The sequence below is a fragment of the Eretmochelys imbricata genome, chromosome 17 (assembly GCF_965152235.1).
Source record: "Eretmochelys imbricata isolate rEreImb1 chromosome 17, rEreImb1.hap1, whole genome shotgun sequence".
NCBI classification, from domain to species: Eukaryota; Metazoa; Chordata; order Testudines; family Cheloniidae; genus Eretmochelys; species Eretmochelys imbricata.
Genome location: NC_135588.1, coordinates 1,883,199 through 1,898,928, shown reverse-complemented (window position 1 = coordinate 1,898,928; position 15,730 = coordinate 1,883,199).

Below are 15,730 nucleotides of genomic sequence, written 5' to 3'. Positions count from 1 at the left end.
CCCACCCCTAACATGGAGCCGTCTGTTCAAATCCCCTCCCAAGGGTCCCTTGTGGGGGTTACAAGTTTATCGCAGCTTCAGCTCAGAACTAGCCCACTCATCACCTGTTAGGTCCACCCTTTAGACAGGTCAGGGGTCTCTGGGCTGGATTTCCAGGTGCAGGTAATTAGTAGCTAATGGGTTTTCCTCCCCTGGGGGTAGCTTGTAAGGGGAGGATTGTAAGTGGAAATTGACTTCAGAGGTATTGTTCCCAAAAGTCCTTTGAAGTTCCTAATCCAGTCAGAGATTGCATTAGCCAGTCTCCTAGAACAGGTACATCCAGCCAGCACCACACTAAGAGACACAATTGCATTGTTAATACAACGGTCCCCTCAGATGCTGCACTCTATTGAATTAAATTCCTTCGGACATGCAGGATATTGTCAGTCTGTCCCTGGAGGCACGGTGAGGCTCGTTCCATCACCTCTGAAACCCCCCAGCCCAGACTAATTTGAGCAGGCCCAATTCCAGCGCAGGGCGTTGGAGAGCTTGCTCCAGGGCTGCCAGATCTAACCCCCCACGCAGGGATCTCCTGTACCATCACAGCAAACCCATCGCCCCCGCCCCTGCCCCTGTCACGTCTCCCAAAGTGCACAGAGCCCAGGGCTGGGGGTGCAATCTGGAGCTGGGGTACCGCTGAGCCCTCTGTCTCACCAGCCTGGGCTCAGCAATAGCCCAGTTCCCAGTGACACCTGGGGAGGTCCATCACACGGAGTCACTCCTTTCCTTCCGGCCCATTGCCTAGTGCTCTCCGCATGAGGCTGGGCTCCAAAGGGGTCAGTCCACGCAGTGCTGGTGAAATGGCCCGGACTTACAGTCCCGCAGAACAGGAAAAAGGTGAGGTTCCCCACCACCTGTGAATGTCTCAGCTCCTCTCCAGGAGCGACCTCTTCTACTGGCCAGCTGGGAGCTAGGGACTCACTCGGTCCTTGCCCTTCCTGTTCCTCCGGGCATCCTGAGAGCTGGTACAGATCCCCCAGGCAGCCGCCCCATGCTGCTCTGGGGGAGCGGCTGGGGCAGGAGGAGCTGGTGAACTAGCGGTGAAAGGGTCCCCAGTTCCCGAGCCGCAGCAAGTCCCCCATCTCCACTCTCTGCTCAGCACACTGAGGTGAAGCGGTGGGGGGGGCCGGGCACCTGCTGTCACAGGGTCCCCAGGTGATGCTCTGGGACTGCTCCCCATGAAGCCAGGCAGGACTCTGGGGAAGTCTCTCTTGTCTCCAGGGCAAGAAGCTTGCACAGCTTCTACCTTCCTGGGTCTGACCTCGGAGCATTCAGCATCCTCTGCCCCTCCATGCGCTTCCCACAGCGAGTCCGCCCAGGCGGGGTCCTGGGGAAGCCAGAGGGTCCTGCCCCCCAACTTCGCAGTCAGACGGGACTCTCAGCCAGCCAGTAAAACAGAGGTTTATTAGATGACAGGAACATGGTCTAAAACAGAGCTTGTAGGTACAGAGAACAGGACCTCTCAGCCGGGTCCATTTTGGGGGGCAGTGAGCCAGACAACCATGTCTGCACTTCACTCCATGTCTCCAGCCAGCCCCAAACTGACTCCCACTCCAGCCCCTCCACTTCTGGGCTTTGTCCCTTTCCAGGCCAGGAGGTCAGCTGATTCCTTTATTCTCCAACCCTTTGGCTCTCACCTTGCAGGGGAAGGGCCCAGGCCATCAGTTGCCAGAAGACCGAGTGTCAGCCATTTATGTACACTGGCCTTTTGCTCTGCAACAATTACACCCCCTTATCCCACCACCTAGAGACTTAAGAAATGCATAGGGGAAACTGACGCATCCCTACAGTATTCCGAGGAAACATTAAGAACAGTCCCACTTCGTCACACCGCCGGCCCCGTGCCTGGGAAGTGAGAACGCCCGCTCTGCAGCTCCCCCGTGGCTGGTGGGTGGGTCTCAGGAAAGCAGCTGGGGGCGCAGGCGAGGTCTCTGTTTGTTTAGATTAAGGCTGCATTCAATTGCAGGCTCACTGAAGGAGCATTAAGACCTGGCCTACATGCTGCAAGTTCCAGTGGGCATTCTGGCATATATAATTTAAATCCAGTAATGAGATGTGCTGAAGGTTTAAAATATTAATCAGCAGCGAGATGGCTGTGACCCAGGGAAAATGGAGTGAGATTGTTGAAATTCAAGATCAGATGTAGCTGGGTGACCTCTTCCCTCGCTCTGCCTGTGATAAGGATTTCTCTGCCCGGGCTGCCTCCTGCCCGCCCAGGTGCTGTGTTTCGGGAAGCCCTGGGCTGGAGCTGCGAGGTGAGCTGGACAGCCGAGGGGAAGGCGCTCGGCGAAATGCAGCTGCTCTTCCTTCCCTCGGTTCTCCGCGGCCTCTCGGGCTGGGCCTGCAGCGGGGAATGGCGTCCCTTGGCCCAGCCTGGCCAAGTCTGCGCTTGCACCAGCCTGCTGCACCCAGCTAAGGATGCTGGCACATCTGCCCCGCAGCCGCTCCAGCGTGCTCCTCCCCCCGCCCCACTGCAGTGTCCTCTGGCGACCCTCCCCGGCTCCAGGAGCGCTGCACAGTGGGGCTAGCTGCCCAGGCCCTGGGAGCGTAAGCCAAGCCTGGCACGCGGCGTAGGCCATGCGGGGGGTTACGGGCACTTGTCGGGCACGAACAGGAAACATCTCTCCTCTCTCGTGTAGACGAGGCCTTCCCCGCCACTGGCTGGCCGTGCGGCTTTGTCTAGGAGCCAGGAGCACCTGCTGTAAACCGAGGGGCCCTGCAGCAGGCAGTGTGCCCTGGTGGTGAGAGCCTGTGTTCGTGCTCCGCCGCTGACTGGCTGCGTGACCTTGAGCAAGTCTCCCCTTGCGGCCAGGGGTGAGGAGCAATCGCTGTCTGTCATGGACTCGCCCATCTCTGGTGTTCCTGGTGCAAGGGGTGCGTGGCAGGAGGGGGCAGAGCTGTGCTGTGTACTCTGCATATTCAGTTGTTCCTTCGAGATGAGGTCCTCTTCCCAAGAGCACTTCAGGGGCGTTTCTGTCTTGTCCCTGCTCGTCGGTTGCTTTCAGTTGAATCCAAAACAGACTTGAATTGATCCTGGAGGGCGCGGGAGGTCAGGGGATTTTAGCCAGCAAGGGAGGAGGCTTCCAGGGGCCAACACCAGGCAGGGGGATTCCCAACGTGGGTCTGGTTCCCCGGTGCACTGAGCTGAGCCTGTGGGGCTCCTGGGTCCCAAGCGAAACACCCCCATTCCCGCTCTGCCGTTGTAGGGCTCTGGCCCACACTCCAGCAGCGCCCCAAGGTGAGAGTTCGCCAGGTGCGGGGATCTAATATCCGTTTAAAACTCCTTGCACGCGTCTGCCTGAACTCAAGGAATAGATAATCCCCACTTGCAAATGAAATATCGAAGATTCTGGCAGCTGCTGCTTGTAAGGCAGCGTTGCCCGTCCAGGCACGCTCAGACAGCACGGGTGCCAGATGGAGCCTGCCGGGCCAGCTCGGGGGCAGCAGAGGGCACAGGGATGCCAGGGGAGGGGAGAGATGACTTTAACGTGTACATCTATTGCTAGGGCTCCTGCAGAATATGGGTGTTTAATGGCTCCAGAATCAAACTGACTGAATGGCCCTTTAATGTAGGTCCTATACAAATAGAAAGTGGGGATCCTGGACTGCGCAGGGTGCTGTGTTTGCAATCAGTAGGCAAGTGATTCAGACTCCGGATTGAGGCTGGAACGGGAAATGCGTTTGGATCTGTGGTCTCGTCTCCTTTCCCGAGCACAGAATGCCCTGCCCCAAATCTGCCCCTGTGCACCATGGCACACCAGGCTGGTGCCCACCGAGCCCAGCTTCCCCAGCTCTCCATGGAGGTGCCAGGCCCTGGGTGTGTCTTTTCCTTCCCCAGCTGGCTCCTGTGGGTGGCTGAGCAGGGCTCTGGAGCTGCCCCCCAAGGACTGGGTCACCCCATGGTGCTGGGGAAGGGCACCGGGCTGATGGAAGGGCCTACAGGGAGAGGCAGGGAACGTGCAGCTGCATGGACTCCCCCAGAGCCCCAAACCCTTCCCGGGTGCCGAGCTGGTCAGGGCAGGCTCTTGCTCCATGCCAGCTACCTGGGAGCCTCTCCTCGCTCTGCCAGCTCCCGTGTCTCTGCTCTAAGACAGGGGTCGCTTCTTAATTGCCTGAAGCCAAGTAAGGGCACAGCATCCAAATCCCAGTTAGTGCTGAGGGCCAAGTCCTACCGTGCTGGTTACAGGCCCCTGGCAGCAGGGGCAGGGGCTGGCAGGTGTCCCCCTAGCTCTGCAGCCCCGTCCTGAGAGCAAAGGGAACCCCCCTCCTGCACTCTGCAGGGGGAGGCCGTGGAGCGGGGGGCTTGGATGTGCTGGCAGGGGAGGCTGGGTTCTGACTCCCAGGCCATGTGAGTAACTTACCGCATGCGGCGAAGGAGTCGCGGCTGCAGGGGAAGAGGACAGCTGAGCAGCCGAACATGGAAAGGGAACAAGCAGATCTTGCACGCTTAACACAACTGGATTTCAATTATTGTGAGTGTCACAGAGAGAGCCGGGGGGGGGGGTGGGGAGCCTGCTAAAGGGCAAAACGGCTTTGCTCTCGTCCTTGCTGGCTGGCGAGGCAGTAAGAGCGGGCGAGTCTGCAGTTGCGACCTGTGCTGGATCCTACCCCAGCCGCCAGGGACGGCAGCTTGACGTGCCCTGCAGGCAGCCAGGCGCCCAGCTCGAGGCTGGCTGACTGCCAGCTCACCTGACGTGCTGGCAATGGAGGGCACCGTGCCCCTTGCAGAATCGCAGCTGCTGGCCGTGTGCCTGGGGGCGCTGCCAACCCAGCAGGGCCAGGTTCCTCTCCCTGTGGGCAGGTAGGGGGTGAGCTGCCCCTGGAGCTGGGGTACAGGTGGGGCTCCAGGCTGGCTGCCTCTGGAGGCTCCCTGTGCGCTGCCCCCCTGCGGATTATCCCTGGGCTGCCGTTCCCATGGCGACCTGCTCCCTCCGTGCGCCGTCTCCCCATCCAAGGCCAGCCTGGTCTCCGCGCCACGAGGCAGCAGCCAAGTGCCAACTCAGCGGGTGCCTGGCTGGGCAGGGAGCGCGCTGGGCCTCACTTCTCGCACTGGGCTCCTCGGCTGTGCCTGGCCAGGGCCCTGCGCCGCCCAGCTCGGGCTCTCCACAGCACCACACGCGCTCGCGAGGCAGGGTGAGCGAACCCCAGGCTGGGCATGCCCTGGGTGGGCTCCCCGCGAACACTGGCCTGCCAGCGCGTGGCCCATCTTTCCTCCTACCCTGACCAAGCGTCTCCCTCCCCTCAGCCCTGCTGGGCCAGGCCTGGCCACGGGGCAGGGGTTGGCCGGTTGGAGCCTGCAGCACCGCCAGGGCACGGTGGCACAGAGCTGGTGGTGTGTCCCTTGCATGTTACACAGAGGTGCTAATGCTTTCTCCGCTCCTGTGGCTGCTTGGGCAGGGCCCCCTTGCACAGACAGACGCTGTGATCACATGGCCCTGCCCTCCCGCCAGAGTCTTCCTCGTAGCCACTCTGCCCCCATCTCCTTCCCTTGTGCACCCCCCAAATGCTGCCACGTCTGCACGGAGATCCCCTCTGGCTGCCAGCCGGCGGCTCGGGGTCTGTGGCTCAGCGGGCGCTGGCAGTGATCTATCGCCTTCTTGACCAGCCTAGAGTAAATCAGCAGCATCTGCAAGTGGAGGGTGGCACAAACCCCCGGTGGGCTCCACCCCCTCCTCGGTGGGGACCCAGCCTGGACCCAGCTGCCTGAGCGGGCCAAGGCGCTGGCGGAGAAGGATGGGCCCAGCTGGGAGCAGGGGGGGGTTCTAACCTGCCGTACTGTGTGGAGTGAGACCCCCCTGGGCCATGCCACGCGGCTGTGTGGCGTCCCCGTGCGCTCGGCTCCAGGGCCCCGCTGGCACGCCTCGGGGGGGCATGGGCCTTGCAGGGCAGGGCGGTGGCTGCTGTGTGGAAGGGAGGCTAGGCACAGCTGGTGACCGAGTGTGGTCTCTTGTTGCGTGGCAGAGGGCGAGTGGCAGCTGAGTGCCCTCAGGCAGAGGGGAAATGGTGCCTGGCCAGCCTGCTCCCACTCTGCAGCCCCTGGTATCTTTGGTTTCTCTCCATCCACCCACCTGGGCTCTTTCGACAGCCCACTGGCCTTGTGGACGGTTGCTTTGCCCCTGGCTGGAGACAGCTTTCTCCTGCAGGTGAGCCCCACGGGCCTCTGCACATGTCCCCGCCCCTCTGTGTCACAGGGCCCCGGGGAGTGCAGTCACGAGCGCTGGGACAGGAGGTGCTGGGGTGTGCCCAGCATTACCCAGCCCCGGTGGCGCACGTGGCTAGGTACAGGATGGGAGGCATGGCAGAGCTGCCGGGCCTCGGCTCCAAGGAAATCTTGACCCTAGGGAACCCCAGCTGACTGCTGGGCTGGGGCTGGCCAGGGAGGGCCGTTGCATGGGGTGGCATGGAAGCACCAGAGCTGGGGTCTCGGGTCTCCTTGGCAGACGAGGGTTGGTGAAGTGGGGGGCGGGCAGAGCAGAGTCGCCCTGGAGCCCCAGCCGCGCTCAGCGCTGCCTGTCTCTCTGCATCAGGCCATGCTGCAGGGCGCCCCCCTTCCCCTCTCCTGCTTTGCCGCCGTGTTTGCAAACAGTGGGGCCCCGGGGAGTGCTCGCCGCGCTCGCAATCCACTGCAGCGAGCCAGTTAGCGACGGCAGCAGCTCTGGTGGCTCATCACACACACACCTTGGGGAACATGATACGGATCCCGCGCTGCCAGCAGCCGTCCTGGCACCCGCCGGGCCTTTCCCGTGCCCCATCTGCACCCCGGGCACCTGGCCACATGGGCAGCAGGGGCTGCGTGTTGTTAGAGCACCCAGCTGGCAACTGGTGGGAAGAAACTTCCTGCCCACCCCAGCTGGGGAAACTGAGGCCCAGGATGGCCATGCTGTGAGCTTGTGGCGGAGCTGAGAGTAGGGCCCAGGAGCCCTCAACCCCCCTCCCCTCATTCTAGCGCAGCGCAGCTGAGACTAGAAACCATGTCCCTTGTTCCACCCACTACTGAGCAGTCCCCCCCTCCGGTTTTCCAACAGCCCCTTCCCATGCAGCGAGGTTCTCTGTGCTCGTGGCACCACGTGGGCTGCCCCTAGGGCTCACCCTGGCCAGCAAACATCTCCAGCTCCCCGGCCACATTGCTAGTGTGCTCGCTTGCGCCTTTCCAGCATCCCCTCATGCAGACAAGCCGTTGGCATGGCTCTAGCATCTCCTGCCTGGCTGCCAGCCTCTCGCCTTGGCCATTGCAATAAAGGCCACTGAGCTCTGAGCAGAGCCCACACGGGGGGAGAGCTCAACCAGCTGCTGCCCATGGGCACAGAGCCCGCCCAGTAACCTGCCCTCTTGTGTGCCTCCCCTCCCCTCCCCTGCTAGATGGCTTCTAACTTCACACACTGGTGTCTGCAAGCTGCCCCCTAACCTGCGGGGCCGTGGGGGCCTGCAGCCCACACTGCAGCTCGCCCCGCGTGTCCGGCCTGTGCCTCTCCCGTTGCAAGGGCAGGCAGGAGCCATCGCTGCTGCTCATGCCCAGCCTCAGCTGCCAGTCAGCTCCGACGTGAAATGAGATGTGATCGCAGCAAGCGAGCGGGGAAGAAAGCTGCTTTTGTTCCCCGTAGCAGGGCTTTGGGTGCTGAACGCTGCAGGATTTCAGCCAAGGCGCAGGCTCAGCAAGCTCCCCACCCCGCTTGCTGCTGCGTGCTCGGGAGATCAGATGCGCTAGGGAAGCGGATCGGATGGGGCAGCTCTGGGCTGCCTGCCTGGCCCTGCTCCCCACAGGGGGAGGTCATGCTGGGTTCCAGGGCTCCGGTGCCAGGGGAGGTTGGAGCAGGAGTGTGGCTGCAAATATAAATATTCGGCATCTGAGCTCCCATCTATTCTCCTGGCACTGGGAGCTGGCCAGATGCTGTGCAAAGGTGTCTCAGAACAGGCATGGGCATGAGCCCAACTCCTTCCCAGGCCCCCTTCCAGGCAGTTCGACCCTTCTGTCTGGCAGGGACCTGCGCAGGCCGCTGCTGAGGGGAGCTCCTGTTTGGCATGTGGGTACATGGTGCCGGGAAATGATACACTAGCCAGCCAATCAGGGAACCGAAATATTGCCATGTGACTCTGGCAGCCAATTGCCCACCTCGCTCAGCGAATGACCAGGCATGAACAGCTGTTTGGGAGCGACCCCTCCCTCACGGCAGACGTTGTATTTTCATGACGCACCGGCCAAGCGAGCGTGAGCGAGCGGGTCTGTCCAGGGCCCTGCCAGGCCATGCGCGCCGAGGGACCCTTGGGCGCTGGGTAGCTGGACTCACTTCACCACCATGGGCCCCTGAGGCTTGGCAGCTGCCAGAGAGTCCTTCTGCCCTGGGCACTCTCAGGGAGCGGTGGTTTTGTGCTAGGCGGGCAGCGTAGAGCCAGCCTGGGTGTCCTCCCCGGCCCAGGGCGCCACTCCTAGGGCGCGTGAGTGAGGGATCCCCACCAATGGACTCTGCTTGGCCTCCCGGGTGGTTCATGGGCCCCGGGGCAGTTGCCCCGTGCCTCTTACGTGATAGGCACTCTAATGCTCTGAGACACCCCCGGCGCGCGCGGTGAGGAATGGCAGAGACCTGCACTGCACCGGCAGGCCGCCTGGTCCCCCTCCCTGGCTCAGGCAGGCTCCTTTCTCACACCAGTGTCTCCACCGCTTTGGTGGGACTCTGCCGATCGGGTTCCAGCCCCTCTCGCAGTGTGGGACGCAGCACTCTGCCAGGCGCCCAGCCCCGCGGCTCGCTCTGCTCGCGGGAGCTCTCCTGCCTGCCAGCCCCAGCCGGTGCACGGGGTCTCCCGGTCTGAGCACTAATCCCCATGGAGCAGAGCCGGGGGTGGCTTTTCCAGCTGTGGCTGGACCGTGTCAGGCTGGAAAGTTGTGTGGAAGCCCCTTGGCAGGGGTTATCAGCTGGCGTCTCCCACGTGGGTGCGAAGAGGATTGCATTAGGTCGCCGTTCAGCCATGCCGCGCACTCCTTTGTTTTAATGTCTCTTGTCGCTGCTTATTTTCCCCTTCCCAAATCCAATCAGGCTCTGGCTCCAGCTCATCCCGAGCACAAATTGCAGGAGGTCAAAGCCGCACTGCCTGCAATGAGAAGAGAGAGGGGTTGTTTCAAGTGACGCTGGTCTGGGGAGAAAATGCCACTGCAAGCCTGGCTGGCTCCTTTTGTGTGCGCCTGGTGATGACTCCCGGGTCTGAAATAGCAACCGGCATGTCATTTATCATCCCCGCTGCTCAGGGAAATTGCTGTACAAATGCATTAGCTCCGGTGGGAGAGCGGGGAATCAGGATTAGACGGACATAGGGTGGGGCCACCGGAGGAGCTGGGAATGGGGGTGGGGGGGTCTAGGCCTGAGGTTCTGGCATGAGCAGGATCTGGCAGGCAGGCTGGGCGTGGACAGCCTAGGACAGCGGTGGGGGAGGGACGTGGAGAAAGGCAGCTAGGTGAATGCTGCTTTCATAGGAGCTGGCCCTGCCCAGCACCCCTGCCCCTCTGTACTGCCAGCCCCTCGGCCCCTGGGGGGTGGGGCAGGACAAGCCCAGCAGGTCTCTCCCATTCTCCAGGTGCCCTCGGGTAGCAAATCGCCTGCCCTGGGCTGCCCCCTGGCACGTCAGGCTGAGACAGCAGCAAGGCAAGGGCACAGCTGGGCTGGGAGAAGGTGGCAGGGTGAAGTCTTGCCCCCTCCCCCTCCCACTGCCTCTCCTAGGGGGATGCTCCCTGGGGCTCAGCCCTGTCAAGCAGGTTGTAGCTGGGGTGGGGGGAGGCATTCCCAACCTACCCTGGCCAAGTGCCAGCCAGCGTCCTCTGCCCAGCCAGGCTGCATTGGTGCACTAGTTGCAAACGGCTCTGATCTGAGCCAGCCCATGGGGCCGTGGAGGTCGGGGCTTTCCCAGGAATGGCCGGGGCCCATGGGGTCCCTGGGCGGGCTGGAGGCAGGCATGGGGTCCCTGGGCGGGCTGGAGGCAGGCATGGGGTCACTGGGCGGGCTGGAGGCAGGCATGGGGTCCCTGGGCGGGCTGGAGCGCTGTGTCGCCCCTGGGTTCCGATGCTCCCTGTCACAGCGGCCGTTCCCAGCAGCCCCCCCTTCACTGCCTGGCCCCCCATCTGCTGGGACTCACTGGGCTCCTCCCAGTTTTTATTTGCTGAGTGACCCAGAAAGTCCAGTCCCCTCCTGTCCCCCACTCGGTGACGGCAGCCCCTCCCCAGCGGGCGTCTCGGAGGGGTCTGCAGGCGCCCCGGCATGGTGTGGGGTGGGCGCGGGCGGCTGTCGCAGGACAGCTCCATTACGGCTACATGGCTGTAATTTCCAGACATTGCAGCTGGTATGTCAGCCGTCATTTGTCATTGCTGTAGTTCTCCTCGATGCTCGAGGGAGCCTATTGAGACGACATGTGACACGTGTCAGTGGGTAAGTGACTGTTCAATTCAAGGAGAATCGCAAGACACACAAGGGCAAACGCTTCCTCGCGCGCGCCGGAAGGAATATTAAACCGGCGTGGCCTCCCGGAGCTCCGGCGCCGGAGGCGATGCCGGGCCAGCCCCTGGGTACCACCCCCAGGCCCCCTCCCTGCACGGGGCTGGGCGGGAGCGGCACGTGGATCGCTCCCTCCGTGCGTGCGGCATCGCAGTGCCAGGCTCCCCACTGGGACCAGAACAGTGCTGCACAGAGGAGCTCTGGCAAGGGGCTGAGACCGGGGCGGGGGCGGCTCCGGGCATCTGACCCAAGGGACAGGCTCAGCAGAGGGCAGACCCAGGAGAGCAGCTGGCAGGAACCCCCAGCGGCAGCAGGGTATGTGTCCGAGGGGGGATCACTGCTAAACAGGATCTGCCACATTGCCAGAACCCACCCCAGCTACCTGCTGGCACGCTGCCCCACCCGGCAGCACCCCGGCTGGGTCCGTGGGCACTGCTCCCCAGGGCACAGGCATGCGGGGGAGGGAGGCACAGAATGTGGGGGCAGAGTCCTCTGTGCAGGACAGGATCTAGGCCCAAGCAGGGCTGGGGAGCCAGCTGCCTCCAGCCCCAAGAGCCCAAGGCGCTGCCTGGCTTTGTGTGACCCAGCCCTGCGGGGAGGGGGCAGCCCCCAGCATGGCCCAGAGAGGCAGGGAGGGGACTGGCCCACGTGGGGACATCCCAGAGGGGTGGGGCTGAGCCTGCCTGGCACCAGCCCTGCCTGCTGGTGCCCCCAGCCCTCGTGCCAGACACTGCAGGCTGTCTGCTTGAGTAAGACCAGCTTCTCCAAACTTGTTGCAAGAATTAAAGCTTCGTCATTCCTGTCCTGTCATGTCTCTCGTTAGCTCCCGTTGCTGGAGGGCTTCTGTCTGTTCTCGTTAGTGCGCCGAATGCTCCTCCATCGCCTGGCGGGGTTGGGCCCCCTGTGCTTGCCCGGCTATTGAGCCCTTTGATGCCAGTCCTGCTGCCCTGCAGCAGCCAGCACCGGGTGCAATTTTGCATAAATTGTAATTAGGGATTTGTTTGGGTCTTTTTCTTTATTATGTGTCTCTACAGTATGACATGGACCTTGCAGAGAGCGGCACCGGCCTGGGGCGCTGGGAGCAGCCGGCGGGGGGCATGGAGGGGAGCAGCGTGGCCATGTTTTATTTATAGTGACCTTTTCCAGCGCCCGGCTTCACCACCCGCTCCCCACCTGGATTCATCAGCCCATCAGGCTGCTGCACTCGCAGCTTGCCTGATGGAAGCCAGGTGTGACAGAGCAGCCGCGAGGGGCGAGCACCAGCCAGGTGGGGCTGGGGAGTGACAGCTCGGTGGGCCTGTGATCCCGGCTGCCCAGGCCCCCTCACTGCACGCCGCGGACACTAAGACCACATCCCTCCTCCTGCCTCTTTTGCTACCCTCGACAGAGATGCCAGCCAGCCACCAGTGCTGGCTCTGGGGATCGACTCGGCAGCCCCAGAACAGGAAGCAGGAGGTGTCGTGGTGCGTGTGGAGGGAGGGGCTCAGATCTGTGTTTGCCCAGCCAGCCCCTCACCCAGTAGCTGTGTTGGTTTCCACCTTGCTCTCCCAGCGCACTCTGCACCTTGCTGCTCCTGGAGTGTATAAAGCAGGGTCCCTGTGCTCTGGCCTGGGGCTTCAGCCGACCCTGCCCTCTCTGCCTCTCCTTGCACAGGGCCAGGACCAGCTGGGTGCAGATGATGTGAACTGGCTCCCTGGATCCCCAACCCCACTACCCCAAGAGAGGGGAGTGGGGCCGTCTCCCCAGGGCCAGGGCAGAGAGAACACGTGTAGCCCCTGAGGGGCAGGATGTGGTGGAAGGTGTCATCTGGAGCAGGCAGTGGGGGAACACGGAGAGTGACTATCCTGCTCACAGGAGCGGCCTGAAGCACAGAAACCCCAGGGGCCCAGGCTGCAGCCGTAACCACATCCCCCGCATGCTTCCGGGCCTGGGGGTGCAGGGGCCAGGCCTGGGGGTGCAGTGGCCAGGCCAGCGCTCTGTTCAGAGGCAGCCCCTTGTGCTGCATGTCGGCTCCCCATGCATTGAGCACGTAGAGCTTTCAGTGCTGACTGGCTGTAGCGGGTGTGAGCTGTGGGGGCACCTGCCCCGTGGAAGCTGCCCGCGGAACCAGCTCCTTTCCTGGCACAGCAAAGTCCAGTTTGCGGCTGTTCCTTGCAGGATTAATTTGCATACTGTGGCTGTGACAAAGTGGGACTGTTCTTAATGTTTCCTCTGCACACTGTAGGGGTGCCTCAATTTCCCCTATGCATCTCTTAAGTCTCTAGGTGGTGGGATAAGGGGGTGTAATTGTTGCAGAGCAAAGGGCCAGGGTACATAAATGGCCGACACTGTCTCCTTGCAACTGATGGCCTGGGCCCTTCCCCCCTGCAAGGTGAGAGCTAAAGGGTTGGAGAACAAAGGAATCCGGTGACCTCCTGGCCCAGGAAAGGGACAAAGCCCAGAGGAGGAGGGGCTGGAGAGAGTTTCAGTTTGGGGCTGGCTGGGGACATGGAGTAAAGTGCAGACGTGGTTGTCTGGCTCACTGCCTCCCAAAATGGACCCAGCTGAGGGGTCCTGTTCTCTGTACCTACAAGCTCTGGTTTAGACCATGTTCCTGTCATCTAATAAACCTTCTGTTTTACTGGCTGGCTGAGAGTCCCGTATGACTGCAGAGTTGGGGGTCAGGACCCTCTGGCTTCCCCAGGACCCTGCCTGGGCGGACTCGCTGTGGGAAGCGCATGGAGGGGCAGAGGAGGCTGAATGCTCCGAGGTCAGACCCAGGAAGGTGGAAGCCATGTGAGCTGTGTGTCCTGCAGACAGGCTGCTCACAGAAAGGAGACTTCCCCAGAGTCCTGCCTGGCTTCGTAGGGAGCACCTCCAGGGCATCACCCAGGGACTCTGCGACAGTGGCCCATAATGCATTGCTAACTTGGCACCATGGTTCACTCCAGCTGGGGGCCAGACCCACGGTGCTGCCTGGAGGGGTTACCTTGCTCCAGACACTGGGGGCGCCCCAGTGCGTGCAGCAGGGACAGAGGCTTTCCATCCGGGGCAGCCAGCACCCTGCCCCTGCTCTCAGCGCCATGCTGGTTCTGGCCACACAACGTGTCCGTGCTGATGGAGAACGAGAGCTGACCCAGAACACAACTCACTGTCACATTCCCATCATGTCTCTCTGCTGTCAGCCCTCCCGGCCCCAGGGGCTGTGGCGCATGCAGGAGGGACCTTGGTGGCTGGCAGTGGGGGTGGGGGGAGGCTCTCCGTCCCCAGCTTGACTATGTTCCTGAGAACTTCTCAAACCTCAGAAATTCTCACCCTTCCCAAAGTCAGGCTGCGGGTTGTGGGCAGGCCCCATAAAGCAAACAACCCGGGCGTGCGGTAGCACCCCTGCACCACCGACTGTGCCCCTCCAAGCGAGCTCTCCGTGCCTCCATGGGCCACCCTCCTGCATCCCCAGCCTCCTTGCTCTGAGCTTTGCGGCCAGTGCAGTGAAAGGTCATTCCAGACATCGGAGGCTGGGGATAGACCAAGGAGCGTCCTCCCCCATCCGATCACACAGGCTTCCCTGCAGGAAGGGACGGCTGTGTGGGGATTGGGGTGGGGGTGCCCCATGGAGGTGTCCGGCATGGGTCCTCCACGGGCTCTGCAGGGGGTTGGCGCATCTTGCAGGTGTTTGCTGGTCCTGGGGGCTGTTGCCATGGTCCTGAGGCTGACTGACCGGAGCAGGGGGGCTCTGATCTGCAGAGCGATGGCTGGCATGGTCCTGGACAGGCTGCAGGGAGCTGCTTTGGCAGCCGACCAGCCAGCCCGCTCTCTGTGCTTGCCCTCTGCCCAGGGCCGCTTGCTTGCTCTAATTGCCTCATTTTCATGGCAGCCGGCGCCCAGCCTCCTGCACAGACAGGGGCTGTTCGTGGGGAGGTTAATGAGTGAGGATTGGGCAAGGCTCCTGCCAGCCAGGGCTTTAGACAATTACAAAGAAAACCAAAGGTCCCCTCTGCTGGCTGGGGTCGTGGGTGGCACAGAGAGCTCAGCCAGCACTGAGTGACAGCACGTCCCTCCTCCCCACAGCATGTGGGAGAGGCCCCAGGATTGCTGCAATGCAGCCACCTCTGGGGCACAGCACAGCAGCCAGTGTAGGGCAGGGAGCAATGTGCAGAGGGAGCTCGTGCCAGAGAGATGCTGAAGGTCAAACCATCCCTGGGGCTCAGTCGAGCCTTCTTCCCCCCGGCCCCTCCAAGGGCTGCCTGCTCCAACAGGCCCCAGGAGTGCAGAGCAACAGTCGCTGGGCCCCGGCTGGCACGCATGCTGCCCGGGGTGGCATGCAGCCCCTGTCTCTCTCGCTTTGCCAGGCACTAGGTTATTGCTTTGTGCACGGCACGATGTCGATAGAGCACGATCCCAGCTGCTGTTTGTTTATTTTTTACACTAGACACTATTGATTTCTGCTGGGAACCCCCCGGCTTGCCTGCCCACCCCCTGCTGCACCCTCCCTTCACCTGCTGCGCACAGCACAGAGAGGCTCATTCTCCAGCAGCCCCAGCGTCGTTTGTTGTTAAGAGACTGGCGCTCGGGAAGTTTGCTGGGAGGGATTAGGCCCCCAGACCAGCTGCTCCGGCTGGCAGCATGTGGTGTGTGCCAAGTGCCGGACAGGCTGCTGACAGCCAGGCTGCAGTGCCCTCCCCAGGAGCCTGCCCCTCCGCGCAGCTCCCCTGTGGGCTCAGCAGGGTGGGCGTTTCCTGGGGCCATGCCCAGGGCCGGGGGCGGGCTCAGCTCCAGGATGTCCCTTGCAAGCCAGGGCCAGCCCAGGAGAGCCCCGCCAGCAGGGAGCCAACTCCCAGCCCCGCATGAGGTGCCTGTCCAGCCCAGGGGAGGGGGAGCTGTCAGGGACCTGTGTGCGAATGTGCCCTGGAGTAGCCTGCACACACGCACCACGGGGTTCTGCTGGTGGGCTGAGTCCTCCTTCGCGCTTGTCCCGTGACAGCACAAGCAAGGGGGGCTGGGCCAGCTAGTGGTTAGCAAAATGGACAGGGAGTCAGGACTCCTGGGTTCTCTCTCTGGCTCCCTGTGTGACCTAAGGCTGGTCCCGTCCCCGCGCTGTGCTCAGGGTGTGGGCGGCGACGGTGGGGCCTGTGGGACCAGCAGTGGGGGCACCGGCCGTGCAGCTGGCAGTAGAGGAAGGGGAAGGCAACGGGCTCTGGGCGGTGTCAGTATAAACGCTCACTGTCAGCAGCGGGGAT